Raw genomic sequence first — 17,059 nt, 5'->3', positions numbered from 1 at the left:
TGAACTTGGGCAAGTAACTTTAGCTCTGAGTCTCAGTTTCCTCAGTAAACCTAACTCTCACATTTTATGGGTCGTTAATATTGGAATAGCTGCCTTCCACCTGGAGTAGCTTGTAAAGCCCCAGGACTGCTCCCTATTTTTCATCTGCTTCAACTGTATTCTATCCCTGAATTCCCCCCACTCCCTGCAGAACCCATGTCTTTCTGAACTAACTGCGTACTCTTAAAAACCCCTCTCCTCCCCGGTTTCTCCCTCCCATCGTAAGTACGTACGTGTACTGGTGTCTAGACTGAATTCCACCTCAGTGATAGTGCCTTTCTGCTGATGCCTTTCTGTATGGCCACAGATCCATCCAGTAATATATATAATTTTTTAATTGTAGACAACTTTTTCTGTAAAGGTCGAGAGTAAAATATTGTAGGCTTTTGGGACCACATGTAGTCTCTGTTTATGGTTCTCGCTCTCTTCCCTCCTCTCTTTCTTCCTCCTGGAACGTAAATACTATTCGTTGCCGAAAAACCATTCTTGACCAACCAGGCCACCTGTGCTTGTAGTTTGCCCACCCCTGATGTTGATCATCAGCACACTTAGAAGTGCTGTTAAGATGAAGTTTCAAGGGTGCCTTTGACTGACTGTGATCAAACTGCACGCGAATATAATGAATTTAAAAAATACTTTCTCATTTATAGGTATTTACAGATTTTTTTTTATGCTCTAATTATATTCTAACATCACAAGACAAAGCTTTTTTCCTTTTCTTTGAAACTCCTATTCTTTAGTGGATATTCAAAATTGACAAACTGACAAAAAAAGAAAGGTTTGACATTTGAAGCAGGGCCTCCGTTTTTAATCATTAAGAAGAGGCTATGTTATTGATGAAAGAGTCTGCTTAGAAGCAGTGTGTTCATACACCATTCCCTCAAATCAGTTTAATGCCTTCTCTTTCGGGAAACCTTTCTCCCTAACCCCTCCTCTGATAAAGATGACTCCTACTACAGGAGCACCTTTTCCCACAGCTGTGATTCTAGAGTTGCCTTTCTTTTTTCCTAAGTTGCAATCAGATTTATGTCCACAGCACTCAACTTAGGGTCAATGCATAGTACTCACTCAGGACATCTTAAAATGTCCTTTAAAAAATTAGGAACTTAAAATCTTATTGTTCATCAGGTCATTTGCTTTCTGATTAGTGAGTTGTTTGTTTTATGTTAATCTTAAATACTGCCTTTTATATATATATATATATCACTGTAATAAATGAAAATACAATTAAATAAAAAGAAATGGAATACATTTCAACTCTGCCACTCAGAGATAACAAGAATTACTACCATATATATGTTATGAAATATACACTTAAATTTAATTAATTAACTAATTAACTTTTGTGTTCTTAGAAGCCACCTGAATTTTTATATTAAATTTCTTTAATTTGTTTATGTCTTGTGAGAAATGTTTAACTTGTCATTGAGCTTGAAGTATATGGCCTTGTGGTTATGACCACAGATGCTAAAGCCAAGCTACTTTGATTCTCATCTGACTTGACCACATTGCTTAAGCTTTTTGGATGGACTTTTGCTTCCTCATCCCTAGAATGGGGATAATAGTAATAGCTTCCTCTTAAGGCTGTTGTAGGGATTAAATAAGCTAATATATCTAAAACACTTTAAACATTTCTTGAAAAGTTTATTAGTTTGCCGTAAAGTGACTTAGCAATAGCAATAGCAATGACCTAGCAGTTCCACTCCTGTGTATCTACCTACACAGCAACTTTTACACACACGTGTCCACAGCAGTGTTATTCTTAACAGGCAAACGTTGGCATCAAACTAACTGCCCTACAGCAGCCTAACTGTAAATGAATAGACTGTAAATGAATAGACAAAACTGTAAATAGACAAAATATGTCTATACAATACAATGGAATACTATTCAGCAATAGAAAGAAACAAGCTGTTGATACATGCTGTGACACTGCTGCTGCTGCTGCTGCTAAGTCACGTCAGTCATGTCCGACTCTGTGCGACCCCATAGACAGCAGCCCACCAGGCCCCGCCGTCCCTGGGATTCTCCAGGCAAGAACACTGGAGTGGGTTGCCATTTCCTTCTCCAATGCGTGAAAGTGAAAAGTGAAAGGGAAGTCGCTCAGTCGTGTCCGACTCTTCCAGGCTCCTCCGTCCATGGGATTTGCCAGGCAAGAGTACTGGAGTGGGTGCCACTGCCTTCTCCAGCTGTGACACTAATGAACCTTAAAAATTGTGAAGTGTGAGGAGCCAGATGATTCTGTTAATGTGGAATGTCCGGAAAAGACACATCTACAGAGTCAGAAAGAGGATTAGTCAGCTGGTGTGTTTGTGAGAAGGGATTAATAGTTAATGGATGTGAGGGGTCTTACTGGGTAATGGAAATATTTTCAAATTGATTATACTGATGGTTGCACAACTAGGTGAATTTGCTAAAGAAAAATCTTTGATTTTGCACTTGATATGGATTAATTGTTGCTGTAGTTCAGTTCTTGTCATGCCCGTCTCTTTGCAACCCCACAAACTGTAGTCTGCCAGGCCCTCTGTCCCTGGGATTTCGCAGGCAAGAATACTGGAGTGAGTTGCCATTTCCTTTTCCAGGGGATCTTCCTAACTCAGGGATCACCCCGCGTCTCCTGCATTGGCAGGTGAATTCTTTAGTGCTGAGCCACCAGGGAAGCCCATGTATGATTTTAAAATATGCCTTGATATAGTTTATAAAAATATAATCATAATACCATTGTCTCTTAACAATATTAATAAGAGCTTCTTAATAACAAATAAGTTTCACATGTTACAATTAGTTGGTATGTCTCAAACTTCTTTTATGTCTATAGGTTCTGCCTTCACTTCTTTATTTTTTTCCTTGTCCCTCCTGCCTTTTGTCCTTAGTCATTTGTCCTGTGGAACTTACCCCCTTAATCCAGATAACTGGGTTTTGCCAGTTATCTCACCATAGAATCATTTAATGTGGTCTTCTGTGGGTAGGGAGTTAGCTCTCGAAAGACTGGTAAGATTCAGGTTTGATTTGGAATGTGGTAGAAGAGGACAGCTTCATTGGTAGTGTTATGTACTCATTTTTCTGAATTAGAATTCTAATATCTAGTCTTTGACATTTTGAAAAACAAAAACTAAACCTGAAATAGTCAAGTGTAATGAAAAGGATTTTAAGAATTTGCATCCAAAGTAGTTGTTTTTCCCCTTTTTCTTGATAACTGATATCCAATCTGAACGTGAAGCTAAGTGAAACTGTATTTGGGCAAAATTGTTTAAATTTTTTTGTATAGAATTTGATGAAGGGTAACATAATGGCTGATAATGGTATTGTTTGGATATCAGAGGTAGATACAATAATGGAAGATACTCAGTGACTTTGGAAAATAAAGGATTTCATAGAGGTAAATTTTCTAAAATTCTATTTAAATTGCCAAAGTTGTTTTAACCATTATCTGTAAGTATTTCTCAAATGCATTTCATCTGAAATAGCATGCTGAGAGTAGGATAGTTATCATAATGTAACTAATAGTTATAAGTTGTCTTCAGCAGCTCATGACAAATAAAGAAACGTGACTGTGCCTCTTAGAAAAAGGCTCTAAATGATGACCTTTCCCCACTCAGTGTCGCTAGTTGCCCCTGCTCCCCCCACTCCCATCTCTCTGATGGCCGTGCTGAGCAACTTAATAAATAGAATCCTAACCACTGGACTGTCAGCGAATCCCCTAGTTGCTTCTCTTTACATCAGTTAACATTTACTGACTATGTATTGTATTAAGACAAAATGACAAGGCACATTTCTTGATTTTGAAGTCTGGCCCTTTATATCTGCCTCCTCTGTCTGCTTGTTTCTGTTGCACTGTTGGCCAGAAGATTGGACAATCAGGTTTGTTAGAATTGTATCTAATGAAAAAGAGCATGCTATGAGTTTATCAGAAGAACTTTCCTTTGAACTGTGCATTATCTCTCTTGTCTTCTCATGGTACCTTTTTGTGTGTGCCTGATTCTCATTTATGTTCTGAAAAGTTAAAGTTACTAAGGAAGTGCTTAGTTTGAAGCCCAGTTGTTTTTATGATGGATAGTGAAATCAAAGCACGCATGGTATAGTGGTTAAGAATGTGGACTTTGGACCCAGAATGCTTAGATTATAATTGAGGCTCCATCACAGCAAACTGTGTGACCTTGGCAGATATTTAACTGCTCTACCTGTTTTTCCTTTCTGCACAGTAGGGATAGCAATAGTTTCTACTTCCTAGTATTGGTGTGAAAATTAAGTAGTTTAATGTTTTGGAGAAGGAAATGGCAACCCACTCCAGTATTCTTGCCTGGAGAATCCCGTGGACAGAGGAGCCTGGCAGGGCTACAGTCCATGGGGTCACAAGAGCAGACATGACTTAGCACCTAAACCACCACCACCAGATAAAGAAAAGAGCCCTTTTTATATGTTTAGTTTGAATCTTTGATATATCCAATTTAGTCTTTAAAGTCTAAAAATGTTGTATAAGGTAACATTTACTTTCCCCATAGTCTCTCACACACACATGTACTCTTACAAACGCTTAGAACTATTGGAGTTACTTAAAATAACATTAATAGGCTCTGAAGTACAGGTCCTTTTAAAATTAAAAACCAGGAAAATGCAGCTATCATATTGGGTTTGTCTTCTAAATCAGAGAAGGTACAAAGGTGAATTTGGCCATGTCCGACTGTTTGTGACCCCATGGACTGTAGCCTGCCAGGCTCCTCTGTCCATGGAATTCTCCAGAAAAGAAAACTGGAAAGGGTTGCCATGCCCTCCTCCAGGGAAATCTTTCTATCCCAGGGATCGAACTCACGTCTCATGTCTCCTGCATTGGTTGGCAGGTTCTTTACCGTTAGTGCCACTTGGGAAGCCCCTGGCAGAATTCCACACGGGCCCAGAAATCAGAAAATAATGATGATGTGCAGAACTTGGTTCAACAGAAATTAACCTTTCTTATTAATGTTTTTCCAGATGGTGGAATTATCTTCCTTAAATTCACAAACTCACATAACAACAATAATGCTAATGATGATAAGAGTTCCAGCAGCCACTTTTTGGATGCTTGCTTAGGACAATGTGCCAGACCCTATACTGAGCTCTTCCTTTGTACTGTCTCAATTAATCCTCCTAATGAGAGGCAATGCAGTAGGTGTGGTATTAGCATCCCCATCTCATAGAATAGAGACACAGAAAGATTAATTTGCCTAGGACTGTATAACAGAGGAGCAAATTCAAATCCAAGTTTATGTTTTCTTAGAGCCTGTGCTATTATGTATTCAAGCGTTACAGGCGCTTCCTGGAATTTTTAGAATAATTCCCAGTTCTCCAGCAATATTTTTTGAAAGTTTGCCTCTCTACTATAGAGCTCATTGTTCATTATTTTCAATGTTAAATCTTAAGTTGTTACAGTTTTATTTAACGTAATTTCAGACTTTAGGGAAAATTGGAAAGAATAGTACAAAGAATTTTAATATTTCATCTAGATTTCTCTATTTCTTTTCCTACACTTAAAATACCCTCTTCCTCTGAATACCTTTCGTGTGTATTTCCTTAAAACAGTGGAATGTCATTCATTGCCTTACATAACAGTACGGTGATCAAAATCAGGAAATTAATGCTGCTACGGGGCTGTTATTTAATCCACAGTTCTTACTCAGATTTTGTCAGTTGCCCCAGTAGTACGTTTTTAGAAAAAAGAAAATCTAGGAGGATGTGTTGCAATCAGTTGCCAGGTCTCTTCAGGTTTTTTGTTTGTTTGTTTTAATCTGAAAGAGTTCCTGAGCCTTTGTTTTGAATGCTGGGTCTGTTTATTGCTACTGATGCATGGTTTCTACTAGGTTGTCTTCAGGGATAGAGCCAGGAAATAGGTGTGTATATGCACACATAAATATATACATACCCACGCACCTCTTCCCTCCCCTATCCCCATCTATCTTTGTTGAAAACCATTTCACGCTTATACCTCCAATACCAATCTAATACTCTTCTCTCCATTCCATATGTGTAACTTCCTTCTCCAACAGAGAGAAACTTCATTTCCATTATCAACAGTATATTTATTTATTTTCTTAATCCTTGAACATAAAAGTATTGTGAACCTATGCCTCCCTTGAGAACTCAGCTACTAACTGGAGGTCATTGTTCAGAATTCTGTTGATCTGTAGGCTGAGGACATATATTATCCTAAAATCTGGTTCTCCGTCTCCCTTTCAAAATTGCTTATGTTACTCTTTTGAAGTCTGTATGGTTTCTAGGCTGCCATAACAAAATAGCACAAACTAGATGGCTTGAAACAGCAGAAGTTTATTCTCTACAGGGGAGGCTACAAGTTGGAAATCAAGGTGTCAGCAGAGTTGGTTCCTACTGAGAACTCTGAAAAATATGGCCAACAATTTTGGTATTCCATGGCTTATAGATGGTTCCAGTCCTTACCTCCATCATCTCAGAGCAAACACCCCGTGTTCAAATTTCTCCTTCATATGAAGACACCAGCTATAGAGACCACCATAAAGGCCTCATCTTAACTAGATTACAGCAAAGACCTTATTTCCAAATAGGATCACATTCAGAAATACTGGAGGTTGATTTCGCCGTATCTTTTGAGGGGATGCATTTTACCCCATGAAAACCTGACCAGTTCATTTGTTTCTGTTTGTATTCATCTTTGATTTCATTCCTTTAGAGTATTTGTGAAGTACATGAAACTTGAACATGATTTAGGGAAGTATCATTCTGTTTTGTATTCTATTCTCATTCATCTCCTGTTGATAACCACAATTTATGGTCTCAAGATTATCCTTTCCATGTTGTGTTGTTTTGTTTACCCAAACGGGCAGTACTTGAATATTTTCTTATTTTTTGTTTTTTCACAAAAGGTAGACAGCTAGAGCATACTATAGCTATCCCTTTGAATTTTGCCCTTTTCATTTAACATTATGTCTGAGAAACCATTCCACATTAATTCTCATTCTGTATAGTTACTCCATCATATGACTATACAGTAGTTAATTCAGTCACTGGTCTATATGTGAGCCTTTAGGTTGGTTTCAGTATGTTGCATTTACAAATATTCCTGCTTGTAAAATTTATATCATCCATACTGATAAAACTACAAAATGAAAAAGGATGAACCTCAGAAACATTGTGCTAAAAAGCCAAACACAGTAGGTCACCTATTGTATATTCTGTTTATTAATATATGAAATATACAGCATAAGTAAATCCAAAGAGACAGAAATCTAGTTTGTTGTTGCCAGGGGCTGAGGAGAGGGAGGAAGGGGAAGTGACTGCTTAGTGGGTGTGGGGTCACCTTTGGGGGCGATAAAGTGTTTTGAAACTAGATAGAGGTGATGGCGGCACAGTGTTGGGAATATACTAAATGCTACTTTGTTATACGGATGTCACCTAAATAAAAAGTGTATATTATCCATATAATTTAAATAACCGCTTATTTTGTGTTTTTTTTTTTTATGGATGTTGATGCTGTTGACATTTCAGCCACTGGATAATCAGTACATCTTCAGATGCTTCTCAGAAAGAGCATACCCTGAAGTTAATCACTTTAGTGACCATATGTGTATATACTGTCTCTTCACACCTTTTTTTGGTCGCTCAGTCAGATTTAATTTTCTTTACCTCCTCTGTCTTTCATTTTACAAAGTTATGTTTTGTTTTTCTGTTCATTGGAAAAAGCTGAAGTCTAATGATGCTGGAGCTAAAGAACCTTCATGGGAAAAAGTGGGGCATGGTCCAGGATGGGAGTGGACCATAAAGGATGAAAACCAGAAAGATACTTAGGGCCAGATTAGGTACCATAATACCTTTGTTCCATGCCAGAAAGTCTAGAGCCATGGGTCACAGAAGATTATTAGGGAGAAGACTAATATTTAGTCTGTGTTTTAAAAGATAACTGGTAGTAATGTGGCAGATGAATTGAAATGTAAATTAGTATTGGAAACAGAGAGACCAGTGAAGAGGTATATTGAGAAGGGTATTAGGAAAAGAATGTGTATATATATGTATAACTGAGTCACTTTGCTGTACAGCAGAAATTGGCACAAATTGTAAATCAGTATCAAATGGTAAACATTTTTTAAAAGAAGCATATTACATTCAGGTTAACTGCTATAGCAAAAATACCCAAAATAAAGTGACCTAAACAAAATTGACATTTATTTCTCTGTCATATAACAGTTCTGAGGTAAGCACAAGTTGGTAATTCAGTTCTGTTCCATGAGGTTGTTCAAGGATGCCTGTTCCTTGTGATTTATCACCCAGTGCAGCACTCATTCATCTGCTGATGTGAGGTTGGGTCACTGGTATGTCCATCTTTAGCTTGCAGGTAGAGAGATAGATATTTTAAGGCAAGTAACTTTTCTTTTTAAAAAGTGAGGTTGGAAGTCACACACCAGTTCTGTTCGTTTTTGTTGCTCATTTTGTTGCTATAACGTAACTTCAATGGCTGCAGAAATGCAAGAGGGAAATGAAGAGGCTGGGAAAAGTAGTCGTTAACATGTCCAAGAAGAAGGAAAGAATGGCTTTTGGAGGCACAAGCAGTAGTCTACCCCACGAGGCAATCTGAGTGTTTTTATTTTGAGGATTTGAACCCGGGTAAGAAAATAGACGGAACTGACCAGTTAACAGTGATGGAATTGTTGTACAGTATTGACTACTTAATTGAAGTTAGAAATCAACCGTTTTTATTATGCCCATTGACTTACCTATGCTGCTATTCAAGAACTGTCACTGGAATATCACCTAGAAACAATATGTCATCGATTTTTACCTATTAAAGAACTTTTCTTTAGAAATTAGTATTAAGGGAATTAGACGGGTACTACCCCTAGGTGGGTAAATTTGTCTCTATTTTAAAAACTGCTCATTAGTGCATTTCCTGCCCTGTTACATAAATTATCCATCCATGTTACCTTTTCCCCAAAGTCTCAGAGGATAACAAATATGTTTGTAAATTTATTTTAAGCCTTACTCATGAAGTGGGTAAAAAAAAAATATCTGAGCAATACTAAGACAAGTATTTAATGAGAGATAGAAATATTAATACTTTCATAGAAAAGAGAACAACATTACCCAGATAATGTCACTTCATGATCTCATCTTCCTGCAGAAAGGCTTCTTGATTCTCACTATGTAATGCAGACCAGTGACTTCTGGCGTTTTACCTGAAATACGGCTAATAGAAATGTAATATTTACTGTATTCCCATAATACACCAGTATAGAAGAAAGTCCAGTTTCCATTTAAGACCAGTTGCTTCTAACAAAGTTTACATTTTATTGATGTTTTATAAATTACATTGTAGTCCCAGAGATCTTCACAATAAAAATTAATCTGCACTTGTTATCTTTTTATTGCTTATGATAACCATTTTAACAGACGTGAGGTGATGTCTTATTGTGGTGTGTTTGTATTTCCCTGGTGATTAATGATGCTGAGCACCTTTTATATACTTGTTGGCCATTTGTGTGTCTTCCTCAGAAAAATATCTCTTCAGTTCCTCTGTTCATTATTAAATCAGATTGTTTGGGGTTTCTTGCCATTCACTTTTATGAGTTTTTTATATTTTTTTGGATATTAACCTCTTACCTGATATATGATTCTCAGATATTTTCTCCCATACTGTCTTTTCATTTTCTTGAGGTTCCCTTTGCTGTGCAGGTTTTTAGGTTTTTATCATAAAAATATCCCATTTTTTATCCAGGGATAAATGTTGGTGAGGAGGTGGAGAACAGGGCACCCCTGTGCACTGTTGGTGGGAATGTACATTGGTGTAGCCACTGTGGAAAACACTAAAGATTCCTTAAAAAATGAAAAATAGGACTGCAGTGTGATCCAGCAGTCTTACTTCTAGGTATATATCAAAAGGATATGAAAGGATATCGAAGAGATACCTGCACTCCTATGTCATTATTCACAACTGCCCAGATAAAGAAACAACCTAAGTGTCTGTGGATGAATGGATAAAGAAGATATGGGTGTGTGCATGTGTGCGAGCTGCTGCTGCCGCCAAGTCGCTTCGGTCGTGTCCGACTCTGTGCAACCCCATGGACTGCAGCTTACCAGGCTTCTCCGTCCATGGGATTCTCCAGGCAAGAACCCTGGAGTGGGTTGCCATTTCCTTCTCCAATGCATGAAAGTGGAAAGTGAAAGTGAAGTCACTCAGTCGTGTCTGACTCTTAGCGACCCCATGGACTGCAGCCCACCAGGCTCCTCCATCAATGGGATTTGCCAGGCAAGAGTACTGGAGTGGGGTGCCATTGCCTTCTCCCTGTGTGCGAGCATGTGTATACATATATACACGGAGTATTATTTAGCCAAGAGAGAAAGGAAATCTGCCGTTTGCAGCAACATGGATGGACCTTGAGGGCATTATACTAATTGAAATTAAGCTAGCACATTAAATGAGTACATAAACTTCACTGAGGTTAGATAATGTTTCTTCAAAACCAGTGTATCCACTGAAGTTGGATATCTTTCATGGAGAAATTGCTGTATAACAAACAAAAGATAAATCAGCAAACAAACTTTTCTGAAGAGCATAATGTAATCAGTTTAATTAGCAAGCTGTGGAGACAGGAATCTTAAATAGCAGAGAAAGTCAGAATCTGGCCATTTATCAGGCTGGAATAGCAGACATAGATAAAACCTCAAACTCAACAAGAAACAATATTTCTCCCAAGAATGATAGAGCTGTGAAATGTCATAACAAACCCTGTCTTTGAATGACTATGGCTTGCCAACTCACTGAAAAAGTTTGTTTTGGAAAATCAGGCTGTCAGAAACTTGACTTGTGTGTAATTATATCAGGAAGAATAAAACATCCCACTCTTGCCTGGAGAATCTAGGTCTCTCTGACATAGAATAATGGTCTTAATTTACAGCCAAGACACACAGCTCCAGATAAGGGGTTTCTGGACACAGCATCCACATCTGTCTTAACTTTGTAGTTCCTGAGGAAAGAGGATCTTGGTTCACTTTGCAGTCCAGTCCTGAAGTAGACCCTTTACACACAGCTCTGCTTTGCTCTAAGCCTATCAAAACACAGCTTCATGTAAATCTCACCTGTACTCTGTGTGTGCGTGCTAAGTCACTTCACTCTTGTCCGATTGTTTGCAACCTATGGCCTGCAGCCCGCCAAGCACCTCTGACCCTGGACGTCTCCAGGCAAGAATATTGAAGTCATTTGTCATGCCCTCCTCCGGGGGATCTTCTCAACCCAGGGACTGGACCAGCATCTCTTACATCTCCTGTGTTGACAGGCGAGTTCTTTACCATCGCGCCACCTGGGAAGCCCTATACTCTACTCTTTTATAACTACTATAAATATTATTATAGTTGTAAGTCTTACAGCTTTCATACTCTGCTCAGTTGTGTCCAACTGTTTGTGATCCCATGGACTGTAGCCTGCCAGGCTCCTCTGTCCATGGAGATTCTCCAGCCAAGAATACTAGAGTGGGTTGCCATGCCCTCCTCCAGGGGATCTTCCCAACCCAGGTCTCCCACATTGCAGGCAGATTCTTTACCATCTGAGCCACCAGGGAAGGCTAACTACTCTTCCCCAAATCTTGTAACTACTCTTTCTCCTTCGTTTTGTGAGACGGCTGAAGATTGCCCTGGTGTGCAGTCTTGCTTGTTGCAGGGGGTCAGTAAACCTGCTCTTGTCAGACTGCAGGTTTGTTTCTGTGGTTGTTAGGCTGATGGAGCTAGTACACCACCAGCTCTTGAGACTTACTTTAAAAGAAAGTTAAAAGGGATCCAAATGAACGCTTGTGGCAGAGCCTGCTAATAGAATAGAATGCACAGATACGTATTGGGTTCCAGGCCCAAAAGTTCGTTTGGGTTTTACTACATCTTACGGAAAAACTCAAATCAACACAGTACTTTCAGACTTCACTTTCAAGTTCTTATCTTTTTTCTTCTTATTGTGTTTTAAAGTCTATTTTAGAGCCAGAAGATACTTTTTAGGTCATAGATAGATGGTGGTCAGATCTTTTTACAATTTTCAGAACTTGGCGTAGAAAATACTCGAAGGCAGAGAAGTGTCATTTGAACACTCTCTTCCGCCTAATGCTCGCATTTCCTATTGCAGGGAAGCAGGCATGGCGCTTGTAATTTACCCAAGGCCATTCATCTTGTTTGTGGACCTGATTCCTTTGACTCTTTACCAGTTGTTCTTTAGTTTTTCACACTAAAGAAATAGTATTTAATTAAAGTTGCTTGCAGTCACTCATTTGTGGTATTTTTCACAGCTTTAGTTATTAAAGTAGAATGTAAATGCAGACAGATAACACTGATTAGGTAGCAGCTCATGGGAGCAAGGAGAAGGCAATGGCACCCCACTTCAGTACTCTTGCCTGGAGAATCCCATGGACAGAGGAGCCTGGTAGGCTGCAGTCCATGGGGTCGCTAGGAGTCGGACACGACTGAGCGACTTCACTTTCACTTTTCCCTTTCATGCATTGGAGAAGGAAATGGCAACTCACTCCAGTGTTCTTGCCTGGAGAATCCCAGGGACGGGGGAGCCTGGTGGGCTGCCGTCTCTGGGGTCGCACAGAGTCGGACACGACTGAAGCGACTTAGCAGCAGCAGCAGCAGCAGCATGGGAGCAACTCTTCTAAGTAGGGAAACTCATTCCTCTTCCAACACCATGAAAAGTACTGAGATTGATAAGTAGGAAAATTCTTCGTGAGAAAATAAGGTATGATGTTTTGTTTTCAGAAGAGCATTGTTTATTAAACTGTAAAGCAAAAATTTGAAAGTGTGACTAAGTACCAGTAAGACCCATTCCACAGTTTTTTCATGGGGCTCCAGAGTTAACTGTTATGAATCTTCTTTCCTGCCAGCCTTTGACATTAGCCTTCTCTGTCCTGAGAGGTGGGAGAGTGCATTTTCCTCCTCCGTCTCTCATCACAGAGGGCAGGGAGGGAATGAGTTATCTGCTGCTTTTTCCATCTCCCTGAGCGCTTGATTAAACCCCTTGCCTCCAACTGTTTGTTCAGTGCTGCCAGGTGTTGATTGCCCTCATGAAGAGAGTTGTTACATCATTCTGATAATTACTTTTCAAAGGTTAACCATGGATTGCCTAGCCACTCCTTAACATACTAGAGCCACATTATTGTCACAGTAAGCTTGAGGCCCACTATACTGGTCAGATTAGATATTTACACAGGGCAAGGGAATAATGTTCAAAAATAAAGAAGATGTTTTACTTAGTATATCTGCACTTTCTTCCTGCTCCTCGACCCTATGTCACTTCAGTGATTCAGCTTCGTGAATATTTGTTTAGTACTCAGTTTAATTAGAATAGAAGGTACAAAGACGTGGTTCCTCCCTTCAAAGAGCTTGTTACCCAGTGTGAAAACTAACCGACCAGAAAGCGTGTGTAAGTAGCCTAATTGCAGAGATTTACCCGTTGAGCAGAGTATGTGTATGAGTAGTGGTGCTGGCAATAAGGAATGGTGGTGGTTGTGGCTAGAAAAATGTTACCAATTCACATGTCTCTGAGTAGCTGGCTTTGCTGTTTTCTTGTGAAATACTCTAGATTGGGCCTATTTAGGCAAGATGCTGTCTGACAGAATGTGGTCCACTGGAGAAGGGAATGGCAAACTACTTCAGTATTCTTGCCTTGAGAACCCCATGACAGTATGAAAAGGCAAAATGATAGGATACTGAAAGAGGAACTCCCCAGGTCAGTAGGTGCCCAGTATGCTACAGGAGATCAGTGGAGAAATAACTCCAGAAAGAATGAAGATACGGAGCCAAAGCAAAAACAATACCCAGTTGTGGATGTGACTGGTGATAGAAGCAAGGTCCAATGCTGTAAAGAGCAATATTACGTAGGAACCTGGAATGTCAGGTCCATGAGTCAAGGCAAATTGGAAGTGGTCAAACAAGAGATGGCAAGAGTGAACGTTGACATTCTAGGAATCAGCAAACTATAATGGACATTCTTTAACTCAGATGACCATTATATCTACTACTGTGGGCAGGAATCCCTTAGAAGAAATGGAATAGCCATCATGGTCAACAAAAGAGTCCGAAATGCAGTACTTGGATGCAATCTCAAAAACGGCAGAATGATCTGTGTTTGTTTCCAAGGCAAACCATTCAGTATCACGGTAATCCAAGTCTGTGCCCCAACCAGTAACGCTGAAGAAGCTGAAGTTGAACGGTTCTATGAAGACCTACAAGACCTTTTAGAACTAACACCCAAAAAAGATGTCCTGTTCATTATAGGGGACTGGAATGCAAAAGTAGGAAGTCAAGAAACATCTGGAGTAACAGGCAAATTTGGCCTTGGAATACGGAATGAAGCAGGGCAAAGGCTAATAGAGTTTTGCCAAGAGAATGCACTGGTCGTAGCAAACACCCTCTTCGAACAACACAAGAGAAGACTCTACACATGGACATCACCAGATGGTCAACACCAAAATCAGATTGACTATATTCTTTGCAGCCAAAGATGGAGAAGCTCTATACAGTCAACAAAAACAAGACCAGGAGCTGACTGTAGCTCAGATCATGAACTCCTTATTGCCAAATTCAGACTTAAATTGAAGAAAGTAGGGAAGACCACTAGACCATTCAGGTATGACCTAAATCAAATCCCGTATGATTATACAGTGGAAATAAATAGATTTAAGGGACTAGATATGATTGATAGAGTGCCTGATGAACTATGAACGGAGGTTCTTGACATTGTATAGGAGACAGGGATCAAGACCATCCGCATGGAAAAGAAATGCAAAAAAGCAAAATGGCTGTCTGGGGAAGCCTTACAAATAGCTGTGAAAAGAAGAGGAGCGAAAAGCAAAGGAGAAAAGGAAAGATATTCCCATTTGAATACAGAGTTCCAAAGAATAGCAAGAAGAGAAAAGAAAGCCTTCCTCAGTGGTCAGTGCAAAGAAATAGAGGAAAACAACAGGATGGGAAAGACTAGCGATCTCTTCAAGAAAATTAGAGATACCAAGGGAACATTTCATGCAAAGATGGGCTCGATAAAGGACAGAAATGGTAGGGACCTAACAGAAGTAGAAGATATTAAGAAGAGGTGGCAAGAATACAAAGAAGAACTGTACAAAAAAGATCTTCACGACCCAGATAATCACGATCACTGACCTAGAGCCAGACATCCTGGAATGTGAAGTCAAGTGGGCCTTAGAAAGCATCACTACGAACAAAGCTAGTGGAGGTGATGGAGTTCCAGTTGAGCTATTTCAAATCCTGAAAGATGATGCTGTGAAAGTGCTGCCCTCAATATGCCAGCAAATTTTGAAAACTCAGCAGAGGCCACAGGACTGGGAAAGGTCAGTTTTCATTCCAGTCTCAAAGTAAGGCAATGCCAAAGAATGCTCAAACTACCGCACAATTGTACTCATCTCACACGCTAGTAAAGTAATGCTCAAAATTCTCCAAGCCAGGCTTCAGCAGTATGTGAACCGTGAACTTCCAGATGTTCAAGCTGGATTTAGAAAAGGCAGAAGAACCAGAGATCAAATCGCCAACATCCACTGGATCATCAAAAAAGGAAGAGAGTTCCAGAAAAACATCTTATTTCTGCTTTATTGACTATGCCAATTGACTATGACTGTGTGGATCACAGTAAACTGTGGAAAATTCTGAAAGAGATGGGAATACCAGACCACCTGACCTGCCTCTTGAGAAACCTATATGCATTGTCAGGAAACAACAGTTAGAACTGGACATGAAACAACAGACTGGTTCCAAACAGGAAAAAGAATACGTCAAGGCTGTATATTTTCACCCCGCTTATTTAACTTACATGCAGAGTACATCATGAGAAACGCTGGGCTGGAAGAAGCACAAGCTGGAATCAAGATTGCCGGGAGAAATATCAATAACCTCAGATATACAGATGACACCACCCTTATGGCAGAAAGTGAAGAGGAACTGAAAAGCCTCTTGATGAAAGTGAAAGAGGAGCATGAAAAAGTTGGCTTAAAGCTCAACATTCAGAAAACGAAGATCATGGCATCCGGTCCCATCACTTCATGGGAAATAGATGGGGAAACAGTGGAAACAGTGTCAAACTTTATTTTTTTGGGCTCCAAAATCACTGCAGATGGTGACTGCAACCATGAAATTAAAAGATGCTTACTCTTTGGAAGAAAAGTTATGACCAACCTAGATAGCATTTTCAAAAGCAGAGACATTACTCTGCCAACAAAGGTCCATCTAGTCAAGGCTATGGTTTTTCCTGTGGTCGTGTATGGATGTGAGAGTTGGACTGTGAAGAAAGCTGAGCGCCGGAGAATTGATGCTTTTGAACTGTGGTGTTGGAGAAGACTCTTGAGAGTCCCTTGGACTGCAAGGAGATCCAACCAGTCCATTCTGAAGGAGATCAGCCCTGGGATTTCTTTGGAAGGAATGATACTAAAGCTGAAACTCCAGTACTTTGGCCACCTCATGTGAAGAGTTGACTCATTGGAAAAGACTCTGATGCTGGGAGGGATTGGGGGCAGGAGGATAAGGGGACAACAGAGGATGAGATGGCTGGATGGCATCACCGACTCGATGGACATGAGTCTAAGTGAACTCTGGGAGTTGGTGATGGACAGGGAGGCCTGGCATGCTGTGATTCGTGGGCTTGCAAAGAGTCGGATACGACTGAGCTACTGAACTGAACTGAACTGAGGCAAGATGCTGTGTGAAAGAATACTGATTGAACAGAGGAGCTAATATCTCCTGATTCACTTGGTGAGTCCAGAGAGGTTGTGAGGTTCATTTCACTTGGGGTAATTAAGAAAAGAACTGTTTAGCTGAGTCTTTAAGGCTGGCTGGCATTTTGCTGGCAGTATAAGAGAATGGAGAGTATTTCATATGAGGATAATGTGAAAGCAGAGGTGATATTGACTTACTAGGCCTGTTTGGAAAATTGTAGTTTGATTTAACTACAGCGGTATGCTCTGTTGTATTCCCCAGTGGCTCAGATGGTAAAGAATCTGCCTGCAGTGCAAGACACCTAGGTTCAATCCCTGGTTTAGGA

At 39.8% G+C, this 17,059-nt stretch overlaps 1 protein-coding gene across 2 annotated transcripts in view; it reads left to right on the top strand.

Moving 5' to 3' along the window:
* The window catches only part of MAP4K3 (mitogen-activated protein kinase kinase kinase kinase 3), a 183,127-nt gene that overhangs the window by 61,487 nt on the left and 104,581 nt on the right, over nt 1-17,059 (top strand). The gene's annotated exons all lie outside the window — the stretch shown is intronic.

The sequence above is a fragment of the Bos taurus genome, chromosome 11, assembly GCF_002263795.3.
Source record: "Bos taurus isolate L1 Dominette 01449 registration number 42190680 breed Hereford chromosome 11, ARS-UCD2.0, whole genome shotgun sequence".
Lineage (NCBI taxonomy): Eukaryota > Metazoa > Chordata > Mammalia > Artiodactyla > Bovidae > Bos > Bos taurus.
The sequence above is the reverse complement of the archived record's forward strand: the minus strand, read 5'-3'. Positions and strand labels throughout refer to the sequence as shown.